This window comes from Arachis duranensis, chromosome 8 (assembly GCF_000817695.3).
Source record: "Arachis duranensis cultivar V14167 chromosome 8, aradu.V14167.gnm2.J7QH, whole genome shotgun sequence".
NCBI lineage: Eukaryota > Viridiplantae > Streptophyta > Magnoliopsida > Fabales > Fabaceae > Arachis > Arachis duranensis.
In genome coordinates, this window is record NC_029779.3 from 37,563,697 (window position 1) to 37,577,007 (window position 13,311).

At 35.6% G+C, this 13,311-nt stretch overlaps 1 long non-coding RNA gene across 1 annotated transcript; it reads left to right on the forward strand.

Annotated features, from left to right (window-relative positions):
* Positions 1 to 1,572: 1,572 nt before the first annotated feature.
* Positions 1,573 to 4,750, forward strand: LOC107462636 (uncharacterized). Its single transcript, XR_001586824.3, has 4 exons — positions 1,573 to 1,755; positions 2,005 to 2,144; positions 2,978 to 3,048; positions 3,137 to 4,750. It is a non-coding gene; the product is annotated as an uncharacterized LOC107462636 (long non-coding RNA).
* Positions 4,751 to 13,311: the final 8,561 nt, after the last annotated feature.

Consider the following 13,311-nt stretch of genomic DNA (forward strand, 5'->3'; position numbering starts at 1 on the left):
TACATAGATACTTCACAATTTCACATATTAAACTATTCCATCATTGATCAAATGGCCAATATTTCCTTCAGGGTCCTCAAAAAAATCAGATACATCATAATGAGTGGTGGAGTTCTCAGCATCGTTTGAAACAAAATTTGTTCCCTTTCCTTTGTCGTTCTTTTTCAAAGATGTCTGGTAAAGATCGACTAGGTGCCTTGGGGTACGACAGGTACGTGACCAATGGCCCTTTCCACCACAACGGAAACACTTCTCCTCGGTTGATTTATTCTGTCCGATATTCCTTTCTTTGTCCCACTTCTGGTGAGATCCTATCTTTTGAACATAATTCTTTTTCCTTCCATAATTTTTCTTGTTATTAAAAGCTTGCCATTTACCTCTTCTGGGGTAATGATTGCCGCATTTACTTCAGGAAATGGGGCGGCGCTAGCTGGGCGCGCTTCATGATTTTTTAATAACAACTCATTGTTGCGTTCGGCAACAAGAAGGCAAGAAATTAACTCAGAATATTTTTTAAACCCTTTCTCTCGATACTGTTGCAAACTCAATATTTTTTTAAACCCTTTCTCTCGATACTGCTGCTGCAGGAGCACATTCGAGGCATGGAAAGTTGAGAAAGTTTTCTCTAACATATCATGATCAGTTATTTTTTTTTCCCACATAATTTCATTCATGAGGTGATTCGAAACATTGCAGAATTATATTCATTTATAGATTTAAAATCTTGTAAACGCAAATGCGTCCATTCATATCGGGCCTGAGGAAGTATCACCGTTTTCTGATGATTATACCTTTCTTCAAGATCTTTCCAAAGATCTGCAGGATCTTTTAATGTAAGATATTCATTTTTCAATCCTTCGTCAAGATGACGACGAAGAAAAATCATGGCTTTAGCTTTATTCTTCTGGGATGCATTATTTTCAGCCTTAATGGTATCTCCAAGATCCATTGAATCAAGATGGATTTCAGCATCTAGTATCCATGATAAATAATTGTTTCCAGATATATCAAGAGTTCTAGTATTAAAATAATTAGCTCAATAATAATTTTTATATATATATAATAATATTATATGTTGTATTGTGTATATATATACAAAGATAGAAAGAAGTATTAAAAATAAAGAGAGAGAATCGCATTTGCTTATTGTTACAATCTCAATATAATAAAGATGATTAATATTGCTATTAATATTATAAGTAAAGAGTAATATAAAATAGAATTTAAAATACTTATAAAATAAAAGAAGAGAAAGAATTGTAGTAGAAATATAAAGAGAATAGTATATAAAGAGAGAAGTGATTTTATTATTACTTGCTTGTGTTGTATCACGTACTGAGGTTTAGCCTCTATTTATAGAGGTAAAGAGGCCACCTTATTCAACTGTTATTAAATACAAAGGCTTTGGTAATAATGAAGTTCAGTATGGAAAATGTTAGCCACCCATGATCATTCATTGTTGTTCTTATCGTAACAAAAAATAATTTTTAGTATCTCCATTATAAAAAAATAATTTTTATACATTATATTAATATTATATTCTGTCTCCAGAAAACAAAAGCAACCAAGAGAAGGATGGAAGAAGAGAGAGAATGGGTGAGGAAAAAACACAGGAGGAGGGACGAGTGGAGGAAGCACCCAGTGCTCACCAATCAGTTCCGCCACGCCTTCCCTGGCTTCGGCATCTATCTCGTCGGCGAGCAGGTCTTCCGTCGCGCAGCCGCTCCTTCTTCTCACTCACTGATATCTCTTCTGGTATCCTCCTTCCCCTCCACCATCCATTCCCATATTTAGGTTTTTCATGCTCACAGATCTACCCTTCAAAATACATTCAATTTTCATTCTGCTATTCACGCTAGGGACAGAAATACGATTCCAATTTCTATTCTTGCGTTTTAGTTTTACTTGGTGATTGTAGGATTGTGGTTCTTTGATTATGCTTGTAACTTCACTGGCCCGTACTTTCTATTACCTTACAAGTTACAAATTACATTGTTCTTGCAGGTGGTGGTGGAAGGAGGCTGGGAACAAGTAACAACTATGGCACTTGCCCCTTCTTTTAATGTCCATTAATAAACTTTTTAAGTTCAACTTAAAACTGGCACCCTTGAGTTTGTAAATCTCAGACTACGTTATCTATCTTGGTATGTCGTTTATCACTATTGCTGTGGCTACTTTTTATACATTGTGCTGCTCATGCTTTTAGATTTTACTCGTTTTCTTTCTTCATTTACGTTTGTATTGCTTTAGAATGCCCTCTCATCCCAAATGTCTAATATCGATCTCAAGTATTCCGACACTACTTGAATTTTAGGTTGAGAAATCAGAAACACAGCATTATATTTTAGTTTGTGTTACATAGTCTCCCCTATTTATTAGGTAGTTTGTGTTACATAATCTCCCCGGGATTTTCCCGCCGCCCGGTGCAGGCACTGTTCACCTCGGGATATGTGTCCCGGGCACTGGCACGCTTCCCGAGGCGGCAGCCTTATTACCCCTAAGCTATTTGTTCAGTTGTGTTCATGCCTCGAGTCTATTTTTTATATTTTGAGTGGTGCTATTTGTTCCAATCATCTCATTTGCTAAGCATTATCAGCAATGAACAGCTCATGACAGATAAATCCAAACTTGAATGTCATGAAAAACTTAGAAAGTTACATAATTCAACAAAGATAGCTAAGGTGTATTTGCATTTAAGATTAATTTCTATGCACTTATGGTTTATGTTGTTAACCATTCAAATTACAGGAAAGTGAGAAATTATGGTAGGTAGTTATTGTAATGTACAGTTACCTATAATGATTTAGCACTTTCTTGGAATTTCATTTGTTAATAGTGTAAAACTTATTTTACATCATCGGTGTATAGAAATTAATTCCTCCTTTTCATTCATTATCCTCTAATGGCTGGAATTTAACAATTTAAGGATGCTTAATTGTTGGTTCTTTTAATCCTTTAATCTGTGTGATGCTTGCAGCATTTTCGGGCGTTATAGTGTTTGTGGAATTGAAGGTTTGATCTCTGTTAGTTCCAAGCAGATGGAGATAGGTGAGTTTGCTTTTTTTCTGTTTGTCTCTATTGATTTAGTTTGTGCCTCAGGGTTGATAATTGACATAATGTTCAATATACACTTCAGTGAGGAAGTTGGCTACGGATTGCTTTAAGTATGGCATTGAGAATCAAGGTGGTGGTTACCCTCTGCAGAGCCTTCTCTTCAATTTGGTAACTCATGAAACATTGGAAAATGAGAGAGAGACTTTGTTTGGGATCCTAGGTGATCCAGCTCGTCTAAGGCTTGACCCTGTTAAAATGAGAGAAATGAGATTATTGATGTTTCCTCATGAAGAAGAGCCAGAGGAATTGGGTAACAAAGCATCCTGTCAGTAAGGAATATGCAAGGCCTTTGCAAAATTCTGCTCAGGCAATGCCCCATAGATCCACTCCACCAATTGCAAGGAAAACTCCATTTCCTTTACTTGAATATAAACATGGGAGTTTTGATGCAAATTCTCCTGGGTCTATTTTGATGGTTCAGCAACATAAGGGAATGCCTCCGAAGACAATAAAAGCAGAAGGTTTTTAAGTTAGATCTCAAGCATGATGCTTGCAATACTGTAGATGCAGCTCTATTTATGGGCAAGTCATTCCAAGTTGGATGGGGACCTAATGGCATTCTCATTCATTCTGGTGGACCTGTAGGAAGTGGTAGTGAGTACAAGATATTATCATCTGTTGTCAGTTTGGAGAAAGTTGCTTTTGACAATTTCGTTAGGGATGAAAATAACAAAGTGAGTGAAGGAAGAGGTTAGAATTGGTCCTTGCAAATTGAAACTTCTAAAGCTTGAAGCGAATTGTACAATGTTGTCGGATATTTCACATGGCTACTGTGATATTTTTGAGAGGCAATTGACTGTACCGGGGTTGTCTTCCACTACACGCTTGGGTTCAACACACCAAGTAATGACCTTTGAGTTAATTAGAGTTCTTTTCTTCAATAGAAAACAAAAAGGTTAAGTAGAATGTTTGGGTGCTGACAACGAGGAAGATATGATGCAGGATATGAAGGAAGTTTATCAAGATGTTGACCAAGAAGCACTCCCACTTATGAGGAGGGCAGAGTTCAGTCATTGGTTGCGAGAGTGTTTCTTATCATGTTCAAAACCAAATAAGCTCTCACTGGGTAGATGAAGCAGTGCAACTGGCAGCTTCCAAAGGAAATGTGAGGCTGGCTTGTTTGTGGTTCTACTGTGAATTGCTCTGGCATTTCAAAGCAACTTGATATTTGGAGAAAGAAATGTCTGGATTATAGTTTCATTGAAAACGACAGAGTGAGGTATGATTTGTTAAGGTTTACAATTAAATAAAAATAAAGGTGTGCCCTAGCAATCTAAGGTGTGTCCTTATCTTGAGCCTTTCTTATTTTGAGTTATGCTGTGAGAAAGGTCATCTGTTGCAGATTGGTGTAATGGTGTATTCGAAAACGGGGAGTGAGATATGTGATTTGCTGCTATCTGCTATGGGCGAGGGTGCTAGCCGAGTTGAACAGTTTAGCTACTTTGACACTGCTTTCAGTTTCGCTCTGGTCACTTGCAGGACGCAGTGTATCTGTGACCAGCTTTCTTTCTGAGATTGCTACTTAATTCCGCAGTAATACATGTATATCATTCGTTATTGGACTTAATTCGTTACTAGAGTGTGATACTTCATTTCACTATATATATAATAAATAAAGGGATCTTAGGAGCCACCACTTAGCATCTCCTCTCCACACATACATTGCATACTCTTATTATTAGCAACCTTAATGACATATTATTGCTGCTGTTATACATTAAACTGTCTTTTTAATCAATGAAACAAATTAACACATAATGAAATCAAGTTTTTTATATTTGTCAAATTTAAAATTGATATACAGAATTGAAAAGAGAAGGTCTCAAATGACGTGGCAATTACTGCCACCTAAAAGCAAACAAATAAAACAAGACACAACAAGCTCTAACTAATGAATAGTGATAAATTTTGGATGATGCATGCAGGAGTCTTGGATTAGAAAACTTGGATCTTTACTTGGTCTATTGTGTTGGAAGTTTATTTAAACTTCTATTGTGGCTTAATTGTAATATAAATTATTAATGACTTAATTTTATCTGTTAATACTAATGTTTGATGGGCACATTAGATTAAAATTAATGATACATAAAAACGGTCCTTTCTTTGTTTATAATACACGATATTTTACAGTTCCATTTTATTAAAAATATTAAAATACTGTCATTATAATGAATGTCTGAAAGAAGGGAAAAATGAGATAAATTAATCTTAAATTCCAACCTTATCATAACTAAAATTCATTATGACAACCGTTTCGGGTTTAAAATTTACTACTTTAATATATTAATTAATTAATTAATGCTTTCGTTTAAATTAATTTCTACACATTGTCCAATGAGTGCAAAGCCAAGGAAATTTCCTTATGAAGAACATGAATTTGTGCCATTTGACATGAAGGGCGTATGGGCTTCAATGGAGCAATGCTACGACTTGGGTCTTACAAAATCAATTAGAGTCAACTCTACTAAAAAAGTTGAACATTTCTCTTTTGCTACTATTCCTCCTGCGGTTAATCAACTAATTTTTATTTATTTATATTAACTATACACATAAACGTTAATTTTATTAGTTGGATTACTAAATTAATTAAATTTCGTATCATACTAATCATACAATAAACAGGTGGAGATGAATCCTTCCTGGCAGCAAAAGAATCCAAGAGAATATTGCAAAGCCAAGGGTATTGTACTATTGTGATAACTGCATATTCTCCTTTGGTATCCAAAGAAACCAGATGGGATAGTAATGATGTCATGGACAATGAATTACTCAAGCACATTACACATGTTCATGGAAAGCCACCAACTGCAATATGGTAGAGCACGGGTGTATCAGATTTGGTTCATTCAATTAAACAGAATCGATATTCATTTAATAATCAATACATTACTTCGATCTCTTCTCTTTTATTCTCTCTTGTCGTGTAAAGAACAAAATAGTTCTAACTGTTCTTGTTAAGGACTTTACACAGCATTCTAATAATAAAGTCAAGAGTCTCAAATATGTTTAGGAAAAAGTTAAATAAATTAACTTTTCATTTCTCTCATTCTATAACTAAATCCATTTAACGACATTCAAACCTGTTCTGGACTAGAATCACAACTTTAATTTATATTAATCCGACAATAATATGTTACAAGATAATGAGTATATTTTTAAAAAAGTTAACACTGAAATTTCGCCTAACCGCCACACTATGGCATTTAAAATGTATATTGAAGACAATAAATGTCCAAGAGCATTACACCGGAAAAACAGAATAAAAGGGAAAGGGAGCCTAGCAGGTGAGTATTTGATCATTTTGGTACCCAAAAAGTACTACTAAATTAATTAACAGAGTGCCTTTGCAGGTAGCCCACCCGGCTCGGAGACAACGCTGCGCCAGATAAGATCTTTGAATCTCATAAGCTTGTTACCTCGGTTCAGGTACGAACATTTGATGCTATCTGTGGGGATCCTACACCGTTATTTCCATGGCCGATTCCAAGTTGAAATCAGTTATTAATCCAAACACTCCTCTAAAGGAGAAGCCCTATGAAGACAGACATGAAATTGATCTCAATACTACTGAGGAGCAGCAAGTTCCTCCTAGGTTCGAGAATCAAGCAGCTAAGAATGCTGAAGAATAACATTTGTCAAGATTAGGAGGAAGCTATATGCAAGTGATGCAAGAAATGCAACACCGCATGTTGGAGCTAGAGCATCGATTGACAGAACACTCTATGTTGTGACAATCTCGGTCCCAGAGTCACACAAGGGATCGGCGAGATAGTCGTGCCAGAAGATCGTTAGATCGTGAATATAGACGCCACCCAGAGAAGGATCGTCGTCAATCCCTTTCGTCCCAAAGAAATAAAAGGGAGTCCCCTCGACGGGAAGAGCAACGCAGTGACCCCAGAAAAAAAGATAGAGTTGATTCTCGTTCTTCTCAGTCTGGAAGGAGGTGGGCTCTGCAAAGAAGTCCAAGTCCTAAAAGGTATAGGGATACCCAGGAACACATTATTATGGGTTAAACTCCATTTACTTCATACGTGCTTCAAGTCCGCTTACCAAAACACTTTGATATGTCGATTGACTTCAAGTACGAAGGAAAGTTGGATCCTCAATAGCATATAAATGCGTTTAAAGCAAGAATGAATTTAGAAGGGGTTGGGGATGCTATTAGATGTAAAGCTTTTTCGGTGACATTATCTGGGCCAGCCATGGCATGGTTCAATACTCTTCCTTCCAGCTCTATATCATTATTTGACGATGTAAAGATGAAGTTTTTAGCACACTTCACAACTAGGAGGATTCAAGTCAAACACCCAATCTCGTTACTTGATATAGAACAAAGGGTGGGCAAAAGCATTTGAGATTACTTGGATTGCTTTAATAAAGTTTCACTAGAGGTTAATACACGGACCCCTGAGGTTGTGTCTTTGTGCCTTATTGTGGGATTTCTAGAAGGAAATTTTCAGAGACACTTGACTACTAGAGATGTGAAATCTATGGAAAAATCCATCAGATTATTGTCCTGAAATATATTAGGGATGAAAATGTCTCGAAGGTGGTTGCGACCAAGAGAAAAAATCTTGCTCCATCACCTAACAAGGTCGAAACTTTGGGATAAGCTGCAACCCCAAAGCTATCAACTCCTTGTGTAGGAAAGGTTTTAACATATACACCGTTGGTGGCTTCGTTAACCGAAGTATACCAACAAGTGTCTCACAAAGAGATCCTCCTTAAAGCAAGGAAAATTCGATCAAGGACCTCTTTGAATAAGTCACAATATTGTGACTATCACAAGTCTTATGGTCATAGAACTGAAGATTGCATTGACTTAAAGGATGCATTGGAACAAACAGTTTAGTATCGAAAGCTCTCTAAGTTTGTTCAACATGTTAGGCCACCCAGACGACAAAACAAGGACAAAGATGAGGAGGTCAGGAATCCTAGAAATGTGAAGCCTGTGGAAGTTCGTGAGGGAACTGCCAAAGTGATTGTGAATGTGGTCGTAAGTAGAACTAGATTGTTGAAATCTAGGAATGCGGTTAAAAGAGATGTGAAGGCAGTGAGTCCAGAAGTCCTAAAAGTAAATAGCATCCCTACTGTACAATTCACATAGGAAGATTTTCAATGCACCACGGTAGATGATAATGAGCCACTAGTAATTACTGCAAAGTTGGGGAATGGCATTATAAGAAGAATCCTAGTAGACACTGGAGCGGATTTGAATTACTCTTCAGAAATGCTTTTGATGCATTTGGGATAAAAATACCAACACCTAAAACCACACCTTCCTGGGGTAGTAGGTTTAGGAGATCATTACATCAAGCCCGGTAGGAATATTGATCTTCTATTTACCATAGGGGAAGGTGTGGACTTCAAAGTGGTTTCAGCAAAATTTGTTGTTTTGAAAGATTTGACAACTTATAATGTGATCCTTGGAAGAAAGACATTGAATGATTTGTGCGCGTTCATTTCAACGAAATTCTTGGTCATGAAGTACTTGACCTCAGAAAGTTGGATAGCGATTAGCCGCTGTGAAGTGCAATAAGCGAATTTGTCCTTAAGAGACAAAGCCAAAGATTCTATTGGCATATTCCTTGTTGATCTGGATTCTAGAATTCAAGAAAAGCTAAGGACAGAGCCTAATAGAAATCTGAAAAAATTTTAGATTGGAGATGTTACAAAAAAATACACCATGATCAACAAGGATTTACCTTATCTTTTGAAGTCGGAGCTTCAGGATTTTTTGAGAGGTAATGCAGATTTATTTGCATGGGAACCCTCTGATATACCGGGGATAGATTCCGCATCCAAGTCCTACCAACTTGCTATTGACCCTATATTTAAGTTGGTGGCGCAACGACGTTAGAAGATGTTGTCTGACCGAGCTTTCAAGGTCAAAAAGCAGGTTTAGGAATTGTTGGATGTTGGATTTATTAGAGAACTAACTTATTCTACTTAGTTGTCTAATGTGGTGATGGTTAAAAAATCTAATGAGAAGTGGCGTATGTGCGTTGATTATACTGATTTGAATAAAGCTTGACCAAAATATTATTTTCTATTGCCTATTATTGACAATGTGATAGATTTAGCCTCAGGATATCGTATACTCAGTTTCTTAGACACTTATAGTAGGTATAATCAAATACCTATGCATAAATCTGATGATGATAAAGCTACTTTTATTACCCCGGAAGAGATTTACTGTTATACTGTAATACCTTTTGGCTTAAAAAATGCAAGGGAATACTTTCAAAGATTGATGGCCTAAGTGTTTAGGCAGCAAATTGGGAAAAATATGGAAGTCTATATCAACGATATGTTGATAAAAAATAAAGAAGATTCCAACTTGATTGCTAATTTAAAGAAACTCTTTTCTTGCCTCCAACTTCATAAGATAAGATTAAATCTAGCTAAATGCGCCTTTGGTGTCTGGGGAGGTTTAACTTTAGCTCGAGACGTCAAAGCATCAAAAATCAATGTGTTTAGTGATTTACAAATTGTAACCTCCCAAGTTAATAGAGAGTACCATGCCAGAGACCCATTGTTGTAGCTGTATTTGAAAAAAGTACAGTAAGAGAAAATATATGAAGGATGTTGTGGACATCATCTTGGCAGAAGGTCGTTGGCTCAAAAGGAAATCAGGGTTGGATACTATTGGCCCACTATAATTAAGGATGCAATGGAATAAGTGTCAGAAGTGTCAGCTCCATGGTAATCTCCACCAGGCTCTACCTCATGAACTTGTCTCTATTATCCCGACAAGGCCGTTCGCGAAATGGGGTGTGGATTTGCTTGTACCATCCCTCAGAGACTTGGTCAGGTAAAATACTTGATAGTGGCAATAGAGTACTTTACAAAGTGGATTGAGGTTATGCTACTAGCCAGTATCACGTCAGTCCAATGTCGGAAATTCATGTGGCGAAAAGTGTTTACCAGATTCGGCATTTTGAAAGTTGTCGTCACAGAAATGGAACCCAGTTCATAGATACCAAGTTTCGTGAACTTTTAACTGGGTTAGGAGTTTGTCAAGCTTTTGTTTCTATAGAACACCCTCAAGCTAATGGATAGACTAAAGCCGCAAACAAAATAATCTTGAAAGAATTGAAAAAGCGGTTAGACAACTTTCTAGGGTCGTGCACTCACAAGCTATGGTCAATCCTATAGTCTTATCACACCACTGCCTAATCTTCTTCCGCTGAGACTCCATTCCGACTTACTTATGGAGAGGAATCGGTTATTCCGGTTGAGATTAGCGAGCCTAGCCCAAGGCTGCTCCTGGATAGCTAAGAAAATCGAGAAAACCTTGACCTAATCAATAAGTTGAGATCAACAGCTAATCTGATTGAGCAATCCCTGAAGCAAAGAGTTGCGAAAAGGTACAATGCTAAAGTCAAAACAAGGAGTTTCCAAGCGGGGGATTTGGTATTGAAGCAGGTTGACGCCAGGACCTCGGCACTTTAGGGAAAACTGGTCCCTACCTGGAAAAGACCTTTCCGAATTAAAGAGAATCTTGGGAAGGGGGGCATATAAGCTGGAGAACTTAGATGGTCTCGAGGTTCCGAGAACACGGAATGTCATTCATCTGAGAATGTATTATTCTTAAGAAATTCCAGATATTAGAATAAAGGCACTCTTTTTCTATGTATTTAGGTTTTTAATGGGGCTTCTTATTTTTTTAGTAATGTAGTTGTTCTGTTTCAAATAATAAATTTTTTCAAGTATGAACAATGTGCTTTAACCAAATTGTTGGATGAATGAATGATTATTAAGTGCATGTGTTTCAATCTGTTTGATATACGAACGATTTTATGATGATATAATGGCATAACGAGGAGTAAAAGCACATAATGCTAACGACAAAAAAGCATTTTACGTTAGAGTAATTAAACATCAAAATAGACGATATACTTAAAAGCTTTGCTACTAAAATTAGAAGGCAGTAAGAAGTTCTACGAAACTTAGCCTAACAAATTATTTTTCGAGGAGTTCCAACTTAACCTCATCGGTTAGAAAATATTTTTTGATGAACTCAAAAGCTCGGAAGTCCTTGTCTAGGATGTTTCCAAAGGAAGCCGGGGAAAGGAGTTCGCTTGGTGGAAGATTCATCTTCCAAGTCATGAATTTCAGGATCTACAGCAAACTGCAGTAGGGGGAAAAAGGTTGCTCACCATGGTAAAAGAAGAGATTCTGTCACCATGGTTCCCGAGACTCCCGAGAACTGAAAGGTATAGTTAAGGTAAAGAAATAAAAGAAGATCCTAACGGTGGCTTCTATATCAAGGAAAGAACAAAGAAGTTCGAAGCTAAGGATGATAGCCCAGCTATTTGGATGAAGTTGCGAAGGGGCACATCCAGTAAACTTGATGACTTTTTCTTGAAACTAAAAAAAGGGAATCGGACACAATGCTGAGAGAATTTAGTCTCGTACACCATGTTCGTTTATGTGGCATAAGCGGTCTCCCTGATTAGGAACAGTGAGAACATAGAGGTTCCCGATGTCTGAATTAAAAATAACTCTAGCCTCCCGAAGGTTATCCAGCTCTTCTTGAATGATGGTGGAGGGAGTAGACTTCACTTCCTCCGAGATCCAGCGCGTTCTCAGTTGGCGATAACCTTCTTTCTTGGCATAAAAATAGTTTATCTAACTAAAAATGGTTACAAAATACAGAACACCCATTTGAGTAATTTGAAAATGCGTACTACAGAGAGAGAAACCTGTTCTAGCTAAATAGATTGCAAAAGGGTTCAAAGAATCAAGCAGCAGTAAAATAAAAATGAACAGAAAGAAAAAGAAAAAAATTTGTTACTTGGCTGGATGATGAGCGGACGGATGAATAAAAAAGGAACGAAGGATAAAATGGCGCCTCTGACTGATGGTACTTTACCTCGCAAAAATCCCAAAGGAAGGAGGGAAAATGAAACATTCCAAGAAATGGGGGTAGAATGGAAGTTGAAGTGAAGTGTAATAAATTAAAGATGGACAGAGAGGTGTCACTCGACGGTTCAAAAATTGAAGCATGCTTAACCGCCCAAGGAAAACTGAAATTTTTTTTCTTTTTTTGATAATATTCGAGTTTGATGACCAAGCTAATAAAGTCAACAAACCCGAGTTGGAACATTGTTCTGAACAAGAATCACGACTTTAATTCATATTAACTTGACAATAATATGTTACAAGATAACGGGTATATTTCAAAAGAAGTTAATACTAAAATTTTGCCTAATAACCACACTATGGTATTTAAAATGTATATTAAAGACGGTAAATGTTTAAGAGCGTTACACCGGAAAAACGGAATAAAAAGAGAAAGGAGCCTAATAAGTAAGCATCTGGTCATTTTGATATCCAAAAAGCACTGCTAACTTATTTATCAGAATGTTTTTGCAGGTAATCTATCAACTCAAAGATAATACTACACCAGATAAAATCTTCGAATCTCATAAACTCGTAACATCCATTCAAATCTCATAAACTCAGGTACGAACAAAACCAATTAACAATTACTTTTTCTGTTTTTATTGGTATATGAAATTGATCAGTGATGTTTTATTTTTTTATAATTTAAAAAATATTATTTTTATAAAATATTAGTGATATTTTATTTTTTATGCCATTACCATAACAATATAAAATATTAAAATGATTAAATATTTTACGTTAAAATCACCCATATGTAAAAAATTAGCTACAAATGCATATTACTGCTATTATTGTATTGTATTTCTCACTGTATGATTATTTATATACTTTTTTATTGTTTTAAATTTTGAGATAAAAAAAATCGTATAATAGAAATTTTATAGAAAAAAATTAGTGTTGGATATTTATTATATAAAGAAATCAACGATATAAGACAAATAAATAAAAAATTTAAAAGATCTATCACTACAAAAAAAAAAGTTTTAGTGATAAATTTTGTGTGTGTGAGAGGGAGAGAAAGGGCTAGCATTAAAAATAGAGTTTGTAAAATGTAATTTTTTGAAAATGAATCAAATTAATTTTTATATAATTTTTTATTTTTTTCATAATATTAAATTTGAAGTATCTTTTTATAGTACTAATAATTTTAATATTATTTTTTAGATTTTAATAAATAATTTTTTTACATAAAATAATAAAATAATTAAATTATTTATAACATTATTTTATTATTTGTATTTTAAATTTTATATTTTGAAATTATAATTTTTTATAGTGATATTT